The sequence below is a fragment of the Camelus bactrianus genome, chromosome 14 (genome assembly GCF_048773025.1).
Source record: "Camelus bactrianus isolate YW-2024 breed Bactrian camel chromosome 14, ASM4877302v1, whole genome shotgun sequence".
In the NCBI taxonomy this organism is placed as follows: domain Eukaryota; kingdom Metazoa; phylum Chordata; class Mammalia; order Artiodactyla; family Camelidae; genus Camelus; species Camelus bactrianus.
Genome location: NC_133552.1, coordinates 7,135,056 through 7,155,512, shown reverse-complemented (window position 1 = coordinate 7,155,512; position 20,457 = coordinate 7,135,056). Strand labels below are relative to the sequence as shown.

Here is a 20,457-nt window from a genome sequence, read left to right as displayed (position 1 = left end):
ATTTTGGAGGATAGAGACAGTCTGGCAAGGCATGTTTTTAGAAAGGGTGGGGAAATCACCACCCTGCTTTGACCAGACAGGCAGTGCTTTGTGTAGGAGGGTGGGGCTGTTAGAAACCGTCTCAATGATGGAAGGGAGCAGCTTAACGGGCTGGTGGGGAGGGCAGTTCCAAGTGCGTGGCTCAGCTGAGAGCCAGCAGGGGGAATAATGATCTTTGCAGACAGCCAGGGTGGGGGAGGTCTCTCTGAGAGGCCCAGCGAAGCCGAGGTGGAAGGTCATGATTCTGACCCTCACACCGTCAGCTATGGAGAAACCCAAGCTCATGGTCAGCCCCTAACCCACCGGGTCCTGGCCACAGTCATCCACTTTTGTGTTTGAGCAATTCCCTTCTCATCCATAAGGTGCATGTGATGCTCTACTATCTGGTGTCTACAGAAAGTTGTTGTTTCATCTCAGAATCTCCTCTGAGATTCTGTAGATGAAATGGCTTTGTATTCCCAGGGCACTAGTGTTAAGATGCTCAGGGCTCCATCAGTTTAAGGGTCAGACAAACAAAAGCATGGGAGGTCCTTCCTCAGCCCTTCCCTCTTAAAGAAACACACTGTCACCTTCCCAGCTACTGAACACAGCCTGCTGGACTTCCAGTTTAGGGACACATCAGGGCTGTCCTGCTCTTTAAGCGGCCACTTCTAAATTCCAGGAGTCTGCTGCTGGTTTGCTTGGGTTTTATCCAAAAGCTACTTTAGCCTCTCTGGTAAATACAGGTGAGTGGCAACGGCAGTCTGCCCCAGACTCCACCCGACCTCAAAACTTATTTCCATCTTCTTGGCTCTCCGAGGGAACACCCCTTGGAATTTCCCCTTTTTTTTCTTATTCTTTAAATTAAAAAAAAAATCACTGTCTATAAATTCTTCTATCCTCAACTTTGTATATCACTCTTACATATAATTTAAATTTCATGTTCATTAAAACAAAGAGCAGCAGAATAATAAGGAAAAGGCATACAGAAGTGGGCCTTCTGTTGGACTTTTGGGTAAGATAAGATGGTGCATTTCTGACAGTAAATGAAATGTATTAGGAAGAAGGCTGAATCTGGAATGAACATAGCAATACTCTCTGAGGAATTGGAAATTTATGGGGATCTGACAGCTAGGACATGGTGGAATAATGATAATAACCATAGTAAAGATAATTGCTGGCTACGTGGCTGGAGCTCAGACCTGACGCCAGGTCAGTGATGTCTACATATGCAACTGAAAATGTTCCAGTACTTACATTTATTATAACTAAATGTAAAGAGGTGAGATTAAATTTAGTACATTTTATTCAACCCAATATATCCCAAATATTATCATCTCAATATGTAATAAATATAAAATCGTTAGCGGAACATTTCATTTTTTTTAAACTAAATATTTGAAATCCGTTGTGTATTTCACAACACATCTCAGTAGGGAGTAGCCACAAATAGCCCATGTGCTCAGTCGCTCCACGTGGCCACCAGCTCCCTTACTGGAGTGCAGCTCTAGGGGGTCCTTAACATTTTAGGGCATGAACCCCATCAGCAAAGCCAATGGGATCCTTCTCATAATGTGTTCACACGAATGAGACCAAAGACATGGGATTATAAAGGGAACAAGTTATTTTGGATTAGTGTTTTCATTTCTTCTGCATATACACCCAGGAGGGGAATCGCTGGATAGCTATACTTTTAGTTTAAGGAACCTCCGTACTGTTTTCCACCATGGCTGCCCCAATTTACATTCCCACCAGCAGTGTAGAAGGGGGAACCAGTTATTTTGAAATACAGTTCTCAAATTATTTTAAAAACCAAATTTTAAATTGCGGTATTGTATATATGCATTTTAAATAATATGCTAAATAACAATCTAGTGACAAGCCTAGTAATTATTATAATTTTTAAATAAAACAAACAATATTGAAATCTACGTAAAGTAACTGTAATGGGATGAAAATATTTGATTTCAATTGGTAGTGAAGTCTTAAGCTCTGCTAATATTATGTTTGTTGCCTATATATGCAATGTGAAGAAAATATAAATTTCCGTTAGAGTTTAATGAGAAGTAAAATGTAATCTTTTCTCATCTAAGCCCATTGGCCCCCTCAATCCTGCCTGGAGACCTGGCTGTATCCATCCTTCACTCCTTTCAGTGAAATTTCCTCTAACCACTAGTCTCTACTGGTCCCAAACACGACTCCTTCCAGGTGGGCTCACAGTTTCAGGCAGTTCTTGAAGATGGTTAGAAACGATCGCTGCCCATGTGAGTAGCTTCTCATGCTTTTCTCCCAGTTCTCTTGATTCTGCCTCTTTCTCCTTCCATCACTTGCTCTGCCATGTGCACTGCGCCCTTCAGTGTCTTACTCTACTGTGAAAGACTCAAGGGATATATGAAGAACTGAGCCCTTCAGTAAGTGACAGAAACACGCATGACAGGGCTTTCCCTAGAAACCACAGGCACTATACCTATCCAAAAACGTGCTGCTTGACTATAGATCACCAGCTAATTACAATCCTCAGACTCTGTCAAGTACATGCAATATGACTCACATTTGTATGTGATCTACACTGTCCATGTTTGAGAATATACTACATAAAGTGTCATCTTCATAAGCTGGGTGAGCCTCCCCCACAAACTTGTATATTGATAAATTGATGAAAACCTAAATTCTTTGACTATCCAAATGATAAGATATGATATTACTTGCACTTAGAATAATACTCTGATCATAACAGCTAAACTAATTTTTAAGATTTCATTTTGCTTTGAGTTGTGGAACTAATTTGGTGGATCAAAACCAGCATATTTTTCTAATAAAAAAGGATAGGACACATCAGAGTGCACCATGTAGCAATAAGGGTGAGATTATTTCATGAAACTTGTATTTTATAGGCATACAAATATGTATTACATATACATATATATTATAGAAATACATAAACACACATGAAATGCTGGGTTGCAATGTAAAATGTGTTTCTCATTGTGTGTCACGGTCAAAAAAGTCTTCAAATCTTTACACTGCTGGTGGGAAGGCAAAACAGTTCAGCTGCTGTGGAAACATTTAGCAGTTCCTCAAAAAGTTAAACACAGAATTACCAAATGACCCTACAATCCCACTCTTGGTATGTACCCCAAAGAATTGAAAGCAGGGGCTCAAATATATGTTCACCCATGTTCATAGAAGCACTAATCACAATGGCCAAAAGGTGGAAACAGCCCAGATGTCCATCAACAGATGAATGAATAACTCAATTGTGGTCTATCCATCCAATGGAATATTATTCAGCCACAAAAAGGAATGAAACATCAACATATGCTACATGAGTAAGCCTTGAAAACATTATGCTAAGAGAACAAAGCCAGACACAAAAGGTCATATGTTGTATGATTTGATTTATAAGAAATGCCCAGAATAGGTAAATCCATAGAGACAGAGTGCCGATTGGCTGTTGCCAGGGGTACAGGGCAGGGGGATGGGGAGAATCTGCTTAATGGTTAAGGGGTTTTATTTGGAGTGATGGAAATGGTTTGGAACTAGATACAGGTAGTGGTTGTACACCACTGTGAATGCACTAAATGCCACTGAATTGTCACTTTAAAATGGATAACTTTGTGTAAAATTAATTTCACCTCAAGAAATTATTTAAAGGAAAAAAAAAAAAAAAGTTGGAATGCCCTTGCTCCAGAAGCCTTGTTCCCAGGTCCTGTCCATTTGCCCGGGGACCACTTGTGGTGCTGCTACATCGCCACCTAGTGGTGAAGGAGATTCCTGTCTGGACTAGAGGACTAAAGACACCTGATTGCCAGGCAAGCCACCCCCAAATCAGGGGGAGTTCAAAATCAGAATCAAGTCAAGGTCCATGCTCTAAACTGAGGCCTCTATTTCATGAGGGTCCAGAGGACGCACAGGGATAACCTCCGGCCCCCTCGCGCTTAAGGCTGAGAAGAAGGATGGCTTCCAGTCCTGGCCCTGAAACATTTATCAAGAAGTCACTGAATCTGGGATTTGTTTATCTGTCTATCAACTGGGACCAGCAGTCCCTACAGCAGGATGACTGCAAGGGTTCCTACAGCGTAAGACATGCACCGAACACAGGTAAATGCTCACCCAAGTTAGTTCCCTTCCTTGGCCTTCATTGTTGCTAAAGCTACCTGGTATGAACCCCAAACAAGAAGACTTGTTCCTCCAAGGGGGCTCCCCTGTTACAGATTAACGTTGGAAGGAAAAAAAGACTCTGGGTATCTGGAGCAAAGACACAGAGGTCTGGAGAGTCCAGCACAGGACACAGAGCAGAAACTAAACAAATACAAAGCCCAAGGGCAGAAGCAGCAGGGCCCTGGGGAGTGCCCGGCGTATAAGAGGAACGGGGACGGGGGAAGGAAGGAGGGATCTAGCAGTCTAGTTACTGCCACAAGCATTGCCTAAAAGCTCCTAGGGGCGGGGGTGAAGGGGGAGGCAGAGGCCAAAGAATACACAAGGCAAAGTATTTGGATATTTTCACAAGTGGGCTTGCAGGAAAGATTCCAACTTCATAATGTGTTCTATAAAAATGGGATGGAAGGCAGACTGAACTACGAGCTGTAGTTACAAGAACAACCAGAAAGGCAGACACAGAATTGTGTCCTTTTCAAATCACAAGGCCAAAGTAAGTGACTCAAAGGGTAAAAAAGCAAGAACCTGGACAGGGAGGACCATGAAATTAATTAGAAATTACATGGGGAAGCAAAATGACTGGAGCCAAATGCACGGCTCCCACGGCAGACCGTTGAGGATTTGTAAGGAAATTATATACGGAGGTGTAATCTGGCATTGGAAACCACAGCAAACAAAATCAAAACACTGACCTTAGACACTTCTAAGAACGCTGACAGGATCAGGGGGACAGGTGGTGAGTAGGAAAGCCCTGCCAGCAGGTACCAGGAACCAGGCCGCCCCTACCCCCGGGGTCTCAGGGCTAGCAGGCGCCCCTCTTGGCAGCTGTCACTTCTTGCCTTTCCCACTCCCCTCCTGCCAGCCCATTCTCAGGGACGACTGCCTCACAGGCGGCATGGGATGCAAAGGCTCCCATTTTTCTGCTACCAAATCCCTGAAGCACCTTCCCATCTCCTGTTGGGATGGAGGAACCACCTCTTTGGCCGGTCTCTGCCTCCCTGGCTCGCCTGTATCGGAACCTTTCTCCTCCTATGAGACCTTTTCCATCTTTATTAAAACGCTGAATACCTCTCATCTGAAAAGCAACCAATAAGCAATACAAAACCCTTCCTTTTATCCCACATTCCCCCCAATTTCTACCTGATCTCCCGGCTTTCCAGGCAGAGCTCAGTGTCTCAGCACAGCTGCCTTTGCACCCCTGTCTTACCCCCAGCCCCCCAACCCTGTTTCCCCTTCACCAGTTCCCTGTCTCCTGCAGCCACACTCCTGCTAAGGTGACAGTAGCCGCCAGTGAGCCAATGGGCATGTCTCAGGCTTTAACTTTGATAGCATCTCAGCAGCCTTTGCTGTGCTGACCTCCAGCCATCTCAAAACTCTTTCCTTTGCTTCCATGACCCCCTACTTTCTTGGTCTTCTAGGTCTTGCGTGGTTGGCTCTGCCAGCGTCTCCAGTCTCCCTTTGCTCCCTACCCCCACCAATTCTCCGGTCACCTCGCCCTCCTCCACCCCAGGTCTAAGCAGTGCTGGTCCACCCACCTGCAGGCTTTCTCTGGTCTCCTTGCTTTGCTAAATCCTGTTTGTCCTCCCATCAGTCTAAACATAACTTCCTTACAGAACCCTTCCCTTGACATCCTGGTTGAAATCCAGACCAAATGTTAAAATTTCTCATTGCTTTTTTAATCTTTTTTTTTAATAGCCCTTATCACAATGTGTAGTTATGCAGTTTTGGGGTAACTTTTTTCAATGTTTTCCTCCCTCTCTGGACTATCAACCCCACCGGGGCAGATTCCATGTTCACTGTGTTCACCGTTTCACTCCTGTGCCCTGGGACCCCAGGTGAACACAGTAACCACAGTGCACGGGAGGCACTGGGTCATTCGCTACGGAATGAACAGCTACTGGGGAAAGTGAATCAGAGCAAATATGCTAACCAGTGGCAGGGGGTCAAAGCACTTTAGTGAGTTCACCCCGGCTGCTCCAGGCCTTTGATCTTCTCCAGGCAGAAGCTGTCCATAATTTTTCAGGCTGTTTGATACCTGTTTGAACAAACTCCCATTTTAGCCAAGACGGTGATTAAGCTGGCAGTGCAAGGAGGCAAAAAGCCAAGGGGAAAGTAAGCCAGAAGAAAACGGTCCTGATTTTCTCGGTGCTTGATTCCTTGTTTCCCCACCACGATTTCCAACCGCGTTGGCTGCAGATGGGGCACTCTCGTGGCAGCGCGTTGTAGACTGGGAACTACAGAGGCTGCGTGTGTAGGAGACGCAAAGCACTGGAGGCACAGGGAAGGGGAAACAAAAGAAGCTCGGGGGTGCGGGGGAGGGTATAGCTCAGCGGTAGAGTGAATGCTTAGCAGGAATGAGGTCCTGGGTTCAATCCCTGGGACCTCTGTTAAAAAATAAACCTAATTACCTTCTCTACCAAAAAGCCAAAGCAAAAAACACCCAACTAAACAACTCTCAGATTCCTGACTTTCAGAAATTGAGTTTGATAATTAATGTTATTAAAAAAAAGAAAGAAAGAAACTCTGAAGCTGGTATCAAAGTCTGGTGAACCGGGATGGGGTGGGTCTGATAAGTCACTAAATCAGATTCAGTCATTATACAGATAGAAAACCCAAGCTTAAGTTGTAAGGGACTTAACCCAGGTCTCCAATCGGGGGAGAACTGGACGGACTGAAATCCAGCTCCCTTCTGCAAACAACCAAGTTCCTGCCTGGAGGGCGCCAGGTCATTGATTTCTCAGTGGAGCTGTTCCACACCCATCCTATTCAAAGCACTAAGACCAGAACATCTCTAATGAGATTCTGAGATTCTCAGGAGCAGCCAGAGGTGTTAGAAAGTCCCAGGCAGGTGTCTAGCTGGGGTTGACTTTTAATGTAAAAATTTTTACCCTTATGCTTTAAAACAATGCTGCAGGGAGCCTGTGGATTTGACAATGATAGAGAATTCCTTGCCGCACGTGGTCAGTTAGGCCGGGGAGAGTCTAATTTAAGGATTCAGCAGCACCTGATGAAATCACAACGTGCAACCCCCTCCTCCTTACAGCCAAGTTTCTTAAAGACACACACACCCTTTCTGTCCACCCTCCCTCATCCCTCTCACTTTCCAACTTACTGCCATTCCAGCTCTTTGGGAGTGAGTGGGCTGCCACCACCAAGGCCCAAACCCCAGGGACCTTCTGTCCTCACCTTTCTTGGCCTCTCGGCAGTCTTCTTTTTTGACACTTTGACTCTACTTGGCTTCTGTGGCTTCAGTCTCCTCTGTTCCCCTCCTTCCTCTGTGACTGGTCTTATTGCCTTAAGGGCTCCCCCCTCCTCCACCCCTCCCTTCAATCAAATGTAAGAGTAATTCAGAGTTCCACACCGAGTCCCTTTTCTTCTCCTGTGAAAGTACTGCTTCGGATATTTCATCTGAACCCTTCGCTTTAGCGGTTGTGTACGCTTCCTGAGTTATTTCTAATCCTTTCATTAGATCCTGCTCAGTTCCCCATCCCTTTATACTGCTTTACATTCTGTTGTCCAGCTCCACCTGGGTACCATGCAGGCACCTGAAATTCAACACCTCCAAACCTGAACGCACCACTTCCCTTCCCCAGTTCCCACCATCTCCTTTACTGCCTGAATGGCACCACCATTTACTAAGTCACTCAAGTTAGGAAGCCAAGAACCCCCTTCCTACTGATCCCCCACATCCAGAGACTCAGCAAGCCCTGTCGATTCCATCTCTTAAATACCTCGTCTCTGTCTTGTCATCTTCATTCCTACCACCGTCCTAATTCAGGTCCTGGTAATTCCTTGCTGGGCTCTTGCAACAGCCTCCTTATAGGTCTTGCAGTCCTGCCTCCAGCTGCAGATAGTTCAAGCGTCCTCTATCACTTGTGGGGTAAAGCTCACCCTTTCGTTGTCAAACTATACCCTTTCCTACTTGTCCAACTTCACGCAACCCAGTGCTTCAGCCACAGGGGACTGTCGGCAAGTCCCCCAAACATCACGCTGCCACATACGGTGACGCTTTACCCTGTACATGCTGCCTTCTCTTCCCTCTTTCTCGGCTCTGACCCTCCCCCGTTCTCCTCCTTGGGCTCCAGTAGCATGTGTTACATGGGCTTGATAATTAGTTTACTCGCCTGCCTCCCCACCAGACTGCGAGCTCCTTGCTAGAAGTGGGAGGTGCCCCTCATCACTGAATTACCAGCATCTGCGATGCTGCCTGGACCATCAGTAATCCTGTAAAATGCTTGCTGAGGTTTATTTCTGTGGGTGAGCCCACAAGCAATGGCTAGGATGGCATCTCTCTCAATACATTAAATATATAAATATATTCTCTCGTTGTGCATCTGTCAAGGGGTTTTCTGTAGAAATCCACAGACACAATAGAAAGGAGAACAATTAATTGCTTCATACAAACCAAAGCCTAAAAATCACAGGACAGTACAGGATAGCCTGTTTCTACTAAAATGTCCAATCAGAGAGATGTAATTCTAGAGATGAATTTTGAAATCTCCGGTCATTACCCCAAAATTTCCTTAAATGCCGTATGTTCAATCCTTAGAAGCTACCAGGCAGACGCAGAATGTGATCCATGAAATCTTATAAGGCTCTAAAAACACTTGTCAATGAAAAGACTTAATTTTACTAGGACACACTTACCCAGTCGGTCCTTCAAAGCACCAGCTCCAACCAAGAAAGACCACCACGGCTCACTGTGACTTTCTTTTCCAATAAAGAACTAATTAACACACCTTCCCATCATGTGAAGGTCTGCCATGCCTTTGCATTCACCAATGGAGAGATTGAGGCATTTAAATAAGGTGGTTATGGCCAAAGATTGAGTCCAAACACTGTTCTTATATTTGCAAACTTTCCTCCCAGGACCAACTAAAGTTTTGTTGGTGCATTTCGGAGTTCAATTCTGAAGCAGTTATAGTTTTATTCCTTTGCTTCCCTGGTACCTCAAGTGTCCTGGTGTCCTCGGGGGTCACCGGCGTGTTGGTGGACAGCCATGGCCCCCTGGGCTGTCTGAACCACTCCGGCAGGACCATTGAGCCAGCCTTCCCGGCACAGCATCACCCGCACACGTTCCGCTCCCAACACAGGTCATGTCTCAGATGCTGACGCATGGAAACACTCGGAAGCATGAAAACTGTTTGCTTTGTAACCGAAAAAAACCTCCCAGCCTTTCTCAGGATGCATGGTGCCCAGAAGCAGCCTACCAGGAGGTCAGGGAAGACCAACCGCGCTTGAAAAGAAAGCCTGGCGTTAGGAAGCAACGTCAGCCCAGGTTTTGCCTGTTAAACTGTCTGCCGCCAATGGGATTGCTCCGGCAGCAGTCTGACACAGGTGTGCGGAAGCCTGTAAACAACCAGAGCTCTCACTCAAATTTCTAACTACTCTGGCCATTACCCACCTCCTGGGCTTTATCTGGAGGATGAAAACGATTGCACTGGCAGGACTGATCGTAACAGCAGCTGCGTAACAGGCCCCAGAGGGGTGTTTTCAATCAGGGAGATGACTCTCACATGCTCACATTTAAACATAAAAATCTGCGTCTCAACTGCTCTCCTAACATCATTAAACACGCATCTACATAGATACACATACATACATATAAGTGTACACTCACACACACACTCTGGGATTACCTCCTTAGCCAGGTAATAACAGCGACAGTGGAACAAAAACATTCTTTTCTCAAACACATTGAGTTAACAACAAAAAACTCAGCAATAACGAAATAGGGCAAGTCCTGTGAAGAATCGATCTGATTTTCTGAAACACCAGTGATAAAGAATAAGCACTAGGAACACACCAGCCACAGTGGCCTCCTTGCTGTTCCTCAAACAGGCCATGCCCAGGGCCTTTGCACTTGCTCTCTCCTCTGCCTGAATCCCCTCTCCCCAGACGTCCACATGCTTTACAGCATCTCTTTCTGCAAGTCTCTGTCTATCGGCAAAGTCTGCCCTGACCACATCGATAAGGTAAGATTTCACCCCCTTGTCACTGTATCCTCCTTTCCCTCCTTTATTTTATTCAAAGCATGTTTCACTTTCTAAATAATTCATACGCCCACATTCACAGTCTGTCTCCCATCCTCATTAGAATATGAGACCTGTGAGGGCAGGGGTTCTATCTGTTTTACTCCCTGCTGTCATCCTAGTAATTCAGAAAAATATGGGACAAGATAGGTGCTCAAGTAATATCAAATGAGTGAATAAATGAGTGAATGAATTTTGTTGCAATTTAACTTACTCTGTGTATATGGTGGATTACAACATGCCAATTCAACAAGCAAACTAATGTCAAATAATGTCTTCATCAACAAATGCTTACCACGGTGCTCTCTCTGCTCATGAAGCCGACCAGCCATGGTCCGTGCTAAATGCAAGGCCAGGTTGGCCTGTCTATGCAAGCACTTCATTTTCTCTCCTCTCAGTCTGCTGCCACGGCTGTGAAGGTGACAACGCCTCTGGGGTCAGTGGCCCCTGATGGTCTAGGCTGATGTGCCTGCTGGGTGAACGACTCAATCCCCAATTCTCTGAAGATGACTGAACTCTTCCGACCCCACTAGAAAGAGGGTCAGTTAAGGGGACTAGCAGCCACGCGATTCGAGGTGCCTTTTACCCAGATGTTAGGTGTGATGGCTGCAGACAAAGACAGAGACTGTGCCTGTGGGGGAAACCAGGCTGGATCAGGGTAGAACTGGTTGTTAATGCCAAGGATGCCCAGCATAAGAAGAGAGAGCTGGTCTGGGTAAGAGCTGGCCTGGACCATGCGGTCCCAGAGTGGGACCACATGGGCAGGGCAGGTCCATTTAAAAGAAGCTGACAACATCATCTTTGAGCCTTTACACCATAAAACAGAGGCATTCATTCTGTTACGCAAATGGTGTTCTTTCTGGTTAGACTGAAAACAACTTCCATTTCCTCACATTACGAGTGAAACACTTAAAATGGACTTGACCTTTTAAGAATCATCAGATAGACAACTTCAGAGGCCTTTTGTGATAAATGTGGTTCAACCAGAGGAACATTTTAGGCTCAGGGTAGTGATAGAGAAGACTTAGCAGCAGGCAGTTTAATTCCTGTTAATACTTCTAATTGGAGTCCCACTTTATATGTGGTGGCCAGACCTTCAGCTGTGTGCAGCGCAGGGGCATTATCATTAGTTCTATGATGACAGTGGTAATATTCCGACCTGTTAGATTTTTCGATGAATGATTTGGATGAAGCCAGAGGTATCATACTCATCACACTACAGAGTAAAGTGAAGGCGGGGGAGATGCTGTATACGATAAATGACAGTCAGGATCTCTCCTGTAAATGACTGGGCAGAACAGAATGTGGGCCAAATTTAAAATATAGTATTTTATTCCAAACTCTGCACTTTGACCACCTCCCCCAAAACTATCAAAAGTAGGGTGCCTCTCACATGTCCATTCACTTTATAGTACATATCAATTTATAATTACAGGTTTGTTTGTTCACTTGCTTATTGAAACCCTTCACAGATATAATTTAAGCTCCAAAGAAGGCAGGGACATTGTCTGCCTGTTTCCTTGCTGCAATCCCCAGTGTCTGTGCGAACCTGCAAAGTAGCAGGTGCTCAGGACAGATTCAGTGAATGAATAACTGAATGAATGAATAATCTATGCAAAAGATGGAGGGAGGTATGACTTAAAAGCAAGTCATTTAAAGACTTGGCATTTCTTGTTGACTGCAAGTTCAATGTCAGTCAATATGCCGGGGCTTTCAAAAGTAATGTCCAGAGCAGGGGATGTGACCACACTGCCTGACTCCTTATCTGTGGAGTAATCTGCCTGCTTGTGAGTGTTCCAATTTAAGAATATGTGTTATGGGCTGAATTGTGTCTCCCACCAAATTCTTCTGTTGAAGTCCTAACCCCCAGCACTGCAGAATGTGACTGCATTTGGAGTAGGGTCTTTAAGGAGGTAATTAGGTTAAAACAAGGTCGCTAGCATCCTAATTGAATTTGACTGGTGTCCTTAAAGGAGATTATGACACAGACATACACGGAGAAAAGATCACGTGAAGACACAGGGAGAAGACGGCCATCTGCAAGCCGAGAAGTAACCAATCCCGACAACGCATTGATCTTGGACTTCCAGCCTCCAGACCTCTGAGCCAACGTCTGCTGCTCGCCGCACCCAGGATGTGGTACTTTGTTACGGCAAACTAGTGTGTGTAAGTAACTGCTTAACCAGCTAAGCATGTATAATTTGAAAATGAGGTGCATTAAGAGGGCAATGGGTATTTTCTTCAAATATAATAATAGCCATTATAGAGAAGAAACTATAAGGGAACACTTTCTGGCAAAAAGAGACATTTTAACGTGGAATAAATGAGCACTCATATCTAATTTATTTAATTACTGAATTTATCATTTATGGCTGAGGTGAGCTCCATGAAGACAGGCGCATAGTAGGTGTTCAGTAAATACACTGAGTAAATGACTCTTCTCCAGAGATAAAGCTTTTCCTGACACTGGAGGGATCTGAACAAAAGCCAAACACGCTGTCTGTGAGGATATTACTGAGAAGTTTCTGGTCGAGGGCACAATTTTAGGCTACTTCAGGGTCCCTGCTCAAAGCTGAAATTTTATAAATCTACTGCTACTACTGATGACTGAACTATAGACGCTCCTCACAGTAAAGGCCCACAGTTAAACATCTGCCTTCGTATATGAATTTTAGTAAAAGTAACAGGCCCATCCTGTTGGCATTTGGCATTTCTTCAACCTGAATGTATTACCGCCTAACAAAGAGAAAATAAAATAAATATTAAGTATAATTTACTATAAATTGTTTTCTTAGAGCCTACTCTTTTCAAGTTTTTATTAAGGGAGACAGACATTTCTGTTTCTTACGTCCATTTAATTTAATGCATGAGCTCCAACCGCAGAAGACTGAGGAGTCTTAATGACCAATGATGAATAACTAATAATAAGAAGAATTACCATCTTCTTCTTACACTCCCAAGAGCAGGGGCAGATGGTGAGTTCTGGCTGTGCCTAATCCTTGCTGTGCCTCTGGCTGCCCATAGACCTTTCAAGAAGCCAGCATTCAAAGAACACAGTGAAACTCACAAGAAGCTTACGAATTTTGCTGTTGTTGTTCCAAGGATTCTTTTGGCACAGACTCTGCTCTCACAGATGAGCCTGCACACTCTCCATCACAACCATTCAGTCACACACACACACAAAATCACCAGATGACCTTATGGAGATTTTGAAAACTAGGCCTGCCCTTGAATACAAAAGAGGAAGGGAGACAGGACAGCCTCCCACCTCCACTCCACAGAAGATGCTTCGCCCCAAGGTCAAGATTTCAGGCCCTTCCTATGGCTCAGAAATGCAGAGCATTACAACGTTCAGGTGAACTGAAAAGCACAAACATTTTCAATAAAGAAAATTTTTGTTTCATAATTCACTTTGGCAGGTGTTTAACATTTGCTGGCTCCCATCAACTCGACTTCCGACTTGCTAACATCCTGCTGGGTGCCAAGAGTAACACAACGCATGGAGCCACAATGGCAACTTCCACAGCCCAACACATGTCTGGGTTGGTAGTGCCTCCACTTGCATGTTTGTTTATATTCTAGCTGTACCACCAAAATATTTATTTTCTTAAGAAATATTCTCGCTCTAAATGGAACCCAAGAAATGATCAACACTGATTGGCAACCAGATTAAAATACTTCACTATGACATAGATGGTGGTAAGTCAAACCTGTTCACAGCCCCTGGTAGCAGTGATCAGTACTGAAAGGTAAGCTGTGTTGAATAGTTCCTAATGGTCAAATTTCCCACCCAGCTCCCACAGCCCACTGCATCAGCACGCAGGCCCTGGGGAGAAACGCACTGACAAACAGAGGAGGTGCTAAGATTAGGATTATCTGTTCCATCCTGATCGTCCTCCCTGGAAAAGCAGGGCTTGGACTAGGCAGGACTGGTACTATATAAAATGTCACTGGAGGCTCTGGGGCCTCAAGAAACGTTTGTTACTCTGTCCAGTGGTTTCCAAACTGGTCTATGAATCATTTTTAAAGTGAGGGTTGAAGGAAAGGGTTATCCTGGCACATTGCAAAGGTTCATGGCAGTACTGGCATGGGTGGAAAACACTCCAGACTTGCAACTGGAAGGTCTGTGTTCAAGTCCAACCTTACCAATTAACCAATTGGTAACCCTGAGCAGAACATCTAATTTCCCCATTCTTCAGCTCCTGCCCATGTAAAAATAGGAACATTAACAGTACATAAATGGATGTGTTAAATAACCGAATGAGCGGAATACTTTCACAATGTGTATGCGTATCAAGCCACCACGATGTGCAATTTAAATATCATACCATTTTATAAATAATTTTATAAATTTACTTTCACCTCAATAACGATGAAATTTTAAAAATACACCCTACTTAGGACTGAACTATAGATGGAGTTAGGATAGGTGCATGGCACGTAGTAGGCATCATATGATATTAACAGCATAACTGCACCACTGATCATGTGTATGGAGAGACTGCTTTGTGCCAGCGAATGTGCTCAGCACTTTTCATGTACCACCGCACTTGATTCTCGTAACAACTCTCTGAGCTTGGTCTATCATCCCTATTTTATAGACGAAAAGACTAAAGTTTAGAGAAGCCAAGGTCATTCAGATAATAAATACTTGCTTGGCTGATGAGATGTAATTTTCATAAACTTTACTAGTTCTGTGATGGAACACAAATTTCACCCACTCTTAACGGGGTTAAATATCTTAGTCTAATAAGAGACTTAATATTTATTAAGTGCCTCCTAGATGCCACACAATGTGCTAATTTACATGTTATTGCACTTAATTCAAAGACCTGTGTGTGTTTATGAGGGCAGTATTATCCCCATTCTAAAGATGGGAAAGCTGAGGTTCATCAGGGAGAAGTTACTGCCTAAGGTGGTACGGCTGTGGCTTCCGATTCCAACCCCAAGCATAGCTCAGCACACAGCCTGCCTCTAACTTTGGGTGCCCAGCTATTCTAACATGACTTAACTGAATGAAGGCAATACAAAATAATAAACTATAATAATAAAATAAAATAATGACAAACGATAACATTTTCTCTTTTCTAATTCTTGTTTCCAGATACTTGCATAACATGATCACTAGCATTCAGTCCAAAATCTGACCACGAACACTGTGTTTTCACTGACACAAGAAGTAAAATGAAAAAACAAATCCCTGAGGAATGTATTTGTTAAAAATGGAACTCACAGATAACATCTGGTCTTTTAAAGTAATTCTCAGTAATTCTGGTCAAAAGTAAATAATCAGTCTGGTCCCCAATCTGCCAAACAATTTATACACACACACACACACACACACACACACATATATATACACATATATATATGAAATATGTATTTATTGAAGTATAGTCCATTTTCTTTACATTTCTCCCCGACAGGCAAACTCCTTCCAGCCACCATCACTACCACCACTATCCTTTCTCGGCCACCTCCTGGACCACTCCCCTGATGCCTCCCTTCCAACGTATTATGTTCGTTGCTACCTCCAAACTGTGCATTCATGGTGGCTCTCGGACAGGTGCGTGTATCTGACTATTTCAGTGTGTCTGTCCATGTAACAGTGTCAGAGTACTGAGGGTGTTGACATTCCAAGTAGTTTATCACCAATTACTTTCCTTACCTTTCTCTTTTTATATTACAGATATGAGATCCAGATATGAATATTAAAATATGGATTTTTTAAAAAGAAATTATATGGGTAGGTGAATTGTATTATCTTTCAATTTCATTTCAGAAAAATAAAGGGGATGTGACAAAATATTTGTAATAAAAGGGAAGTGGAGTCTAAGAGGTTGAGAATCACTAGTTCTAGGCTCCAAAAAAATTTAAAGACAAAGTTCCTGATACTAACAGGTTAAATTCCTTTTTTCGAGTTTTTCCCCTTTTATCTCTGCATGGCACGATGGGGCTTCCTACAGTCAGCTGTGCTTCTGCGCCTTGGACATTTTCAGCAGCTCCCATTTGACCTCTGAGTTCTCCCTGCAGTGAGTGACATCGGTGTGGATTTGGGAAAAGAGAATAAAGGCAGACATAGATGAAGAGAGAAAAATTTTACCATAAACTGCCACGTAGAACAAGCCATTACAGTCCACCTAAGAGGAATGAAAAAAATCACTCAAGAGAGGAGTCAGAAGGTAAGAAGATAAAATAATTTAAGCCATCAAGACATACTTTTAAAAAATGGGAACCCAGAAAGGTATAAAATAAACCCCTGCCCTCACATGCTTGCAACATAGCTAAACATGCAAATGCTCTGTGCAGTTTCTTGCATGCTAGGAGTACCCGGACACCTAGTACCCTGAATTCAAGAGAGAAGGTAGGTAGAGTTCATCTAATTCCCAGGGGTATGCCTGCTGGTGGGCCACCAGAAAGATGGTTCAACTAGAGAAGTGATGTGGGCTGAAACACAGGGCAGAGGAAGAAAAGACAGGAAATAGGGAAAGGCGAGAGCAGGAATATTCACACGAAGACCATCGCTGAACTGATTCTGTATCAATACCAAAATCAAAGTCACGTGTATATATATATTCAGTAAATTAACAAAGATTCATTTGGGGCAGTTCCACAGTTCTGTTTTTTTAAGCAGTTTTACAATAAGAATAAATAAGATCCTAAGCTTTGGGAAGAGGAAACTGAGTTTTGAATAAATGATCTGCCTGTTGATTATTTTGAGGCACACGATCTTGGAATTTCAGATGGATATATGATGTTAGCATAGGAAGGTTTAAACAGGAACTGAGCCACTCTGACATTCACAGCACTTTAATAAGGCTAAATAAAATCATACTGGCTAGGGTACAAAACCTGACACATTAATAATCTGAACAAAAGTTACAGCTCAAAAATTATTTTATGGGGAAGAAAAGGAACATGCTACTTCACAAAAACAATTCTCCAATGTGTCACCAACTAAACATGCATTTTGTACACAAGTCTAACTCTGGCTGTTTTTGGAGTAGAAGATAACGTCTCTTTTTTGAGAGACTAAAAGAATTTTGACTTTTTTTAAAATAAAAGTTTGACTGAGTTTAAGAAAGGTGATCCACCCAAACTGGTTGCCATTTTTTATCTTTTATTGCATAGATCTGGGTTGCTTCTGAGTCAGAGAGCATCCCGGCCTGTGGTCCATTTCCGAGGTGACACTTGATGCCTTCTGTGGCCGCCAGGAGAAGTCACTCAGCAGCTTAATCTATGCAACCAGGCCACTGTGTCATGGCCTGGCCGTGACACTCACCAATGTGCAGGAGACGAGATTTGATTTACTGTGTTCTTCTAAGTCACATTCTAGAATATTCTGGGAGAAAACGTGACCCCTAGAGGAGAGGTTTTCTCATGGACAAATAAGGTAATCTTTACGAACAGGGAGCATATTTCCCCTCAGCCTGGCCTCTGCTCTTAGAAGAATTTATTCTATGTGATTAAGAATTCATCTCAAAATGCTCCCGCACACTCGGCTGAGTGAGGATGCCAGCACAGCCCTGGGAGTAGAGATTCTCCATTAAATGCTATCTTAGGGGCGAGCAAGAAAGTGCTCTAAAGTTGTTTTTCAATGGTGTACCCCCTTACCCCCTTTTCCAGAGGAAACACAAAACTCACAAAATATCTGTCAAGAAGCAAAATACAATCTAGGTATTTAAAAAAGAATCTAAAAGTAATTCTTATCAGAAAATGGCATGGTAATTTCAAGGAAAAATAGAATTTAGGCCTCATCTATGTATTAAAGCTGAATTATAAGAGAAAATTACAATAACGCCTGATACGAGGTGATTCAAGATATTTTCATGAGCACATGACTACGTTATGTGGTCTGAGGTTCCTATATTTTATATATTTTAAGTAGAGGAAAAATTCAACCCATTTTGCAAATTAGGAGAGTGGGGCTTGGAAAAACCAGTTCCTCCTTTGAAATGGGCGGTAGAAAGACGGCCCGAAGGCGAAAGCCCATCTCATACATTTGAAGGGCTGGGGACCCCCCCTTTAGGACTGCCAGCCTGTGTCGTGCTGTCCACGGGGACACGCTGTCCACGGGGACATGCTGTCCATGGGGACGTGGCAGGCTCCGGCCACAGGCTCAGCTGAGCACACACTTCCTGACAAACACCATGGGCAGACGCCCCAAAGTGGTGTCCGGAGTCCTCCGGCCCAGCTAGGAGTCCTGCTCCGTCCCATCCTAGCCACGTCCCTGGGAACATCACTAGACCCTCCTGAGCCCTAGGTTTCTATAAACTGAGATCCTAGTAACAGTCTATCTCAAAGGGTCATAATGAGGATTATATTGATCCACAGTAAAAACTTGAAAACGCCATTCATCCTTCTTACTCCTTTTGCAAAACCGGAAATCTCTCTCGTCACCAAATACACTTCTAACATAAAAAATAAAACCCTCTCATCACCAAATCTACTTCTAGCATAAAAAATAAACCTACTCAGGACTGTCAAGGCAGAACTGAAACAGGAAAAAGGATCTGATTATAAATGACGTTAAGAAAAGACACGGGCATGTGCACAGATCCCAGGGTTTTACACTTCATGAATTCATGTTACAGACACAAGCCGAGACTCACTGGCAAGGAGAAATAGGTCCTTGACTAAAACCCAGGTCCCTACCAGAGAACAAGCCAGCCGAGGGGAGGGCCAGGGGCCCCCGGGTGTTCACAGATCCCAGCCTCCCACTGGATTGCTGGAACCTTAAGACGTACAGGCCTTCACGGCCTTTACACTGTCTGCATCTCTTGACTATTTGATTTAGTTATTGTATTATCTGCTTGGATAAATGTCTTTTGCAAAGTCACAACTGATTTGTTTTCCTGTTATTTCTTCATATTCTAATGTCCTTTTGAGAAAGTCATAAAAGGCTGCAGACTCCAGCTTCTGGGGATAACTCTCAAGACTAACTTTCCCATAACACAAGGTAAGAAAAAAAAATCAATTCCCTTATAATTCACCTTCTACATTTTTCTGTGTGCTTTTAAAATGCTGAAGCCTTCCATGTACCATTAAGCTGTTGAAACATCAGTGATCTCTGCACAGAGAGTATATGCATTAATAAAACATACTGTTGAACTGGTGAGGTCTGTATTTCCCTCAGTGGTACTGGTTAATGAAGACATGTGCAGTTACTGCTAGAGGAGTTGGATAATTGGAGTCTGGTGCTAAAGAAGCAAACACAGACATGCATCCCCTCATTGTAGCTCATTCACCGCAACAGGTAACAAGCATCAATTTAGAGCTGGCGTCTCCTTCTAAGCCTGCATCCTACATCCTGCAAGAGAGTTCTCTTTGGCAAGTCTTATATTCTATTGGCACCCTGCATGCAGTGGGCCTGGGCTCAAATCTACACGGCTCTGCCCTCTCCTGCCAGCTTCCTGACCTGGAAACCTGGGGGCCCCGAGGTGTATCTAAAGTTTGTTTGTTTGACCCAGTGAAGAACAACAGGGAACATGGTCCAGCCAAGTGTCACGTGGGCCTTTGCAACAAGGAGTTCCACCCCTCCTTCGGGGACCCTGAATGCCAGCACTTTGGTTTTCACGTTGGCCCGTATCATCCACTCCTGTCTCGAAGGTGCCAAGCCATGCTGCTGAGGCGGGCAGGGCAAGAAAAAGCTTCACTTCCCTGCCAAAACCAGACAGGCCGCAGGATCTTGGTGAAGGATGTGCAAAGCCTAACAAAGGCATCCCAGCCCGTCTCCTCATCGCCACCCGTATCCCCACCCGCTACTGCACAGACGATAAGCCCCTTCCCATGTGTGGCTCGCACCTTTGGAAGAACTGGGTTCCTCAAGGTCCCTCCAAGCTTCCGAATCCCCCGGGACGAGAAGCTCGAATTCTGGAATCCACAACAGGGAGGCTTCACAGATCTCTGTCCAGCTCAGCCCCCGAGAGAGAGGAAACAGCCACCAGGAGCCTATCTTCTCCCAGCTGTGTAGGTGACACCTAGTGGCAGGCAGTAATAAAACCCTCAGGAGGACAGATGTTCCCTGGATGCCATTGACCTGCCTAAGGTCATCCGGCTTGTAAGGAGTGGAAGTGGTTTTCGAAGTCCAAGTCTGTGGGTCTGTGCTCATTCCAGCTCTTTATATTCACAACCCATTTTCTTATTGTTAATATATGCGTCAAACAATAATCCTGTGAGATGATAATGATTTCACAATAAAATTATATCTTCATGAAAAAAAATCTAATTGTATCATGATCCTTTTCCA

The 20,457-nt window shown here is 44.0% G+C and overlaps 1 protein-coding gene and 1 long non-coding RNA gene across 5 annotated transcripts in view; one reads left to right on the top strand and one right to left on the bottom strand.

Annotated features, from left to right (window-relative positions):
- The window catches only part of FRY (FRY microtubule binding protein), a 361,526-nt gene that overhangs the window by 217,074 nt on the left and 123,995 nt on the right, over positions 1-20,457 (bottom strand). The window lies entirely within an intron of this gene.
- The window catches only part of LOC123615806 (uncharacterized), a 38,493-nt gene that overhangs the window by 12,295 nt on the left and 5,741 nt on the right, over positions 1-20,457 (top strand). The window contains exons 4-9 of the long non-coding RNA XR_012511644.1: positions 12,182-12,374; positions 13,628-13,750; positions 15,635-15,774; positions 15,898-15,954; positions 16,242-16,390; positions 17,340-19,167. This is a non-coding gene — a long non-coding RNA (uncharacterized LOC123615806). The remainder of the gene's footprint in view (positions 1-12,181; positions 12,375-13,627; positions 13,751-15,634; positions 15,775-15,897; positions 15,955-16,241; positions 16,391-17,339; positions 19,168-20,457) is intronic.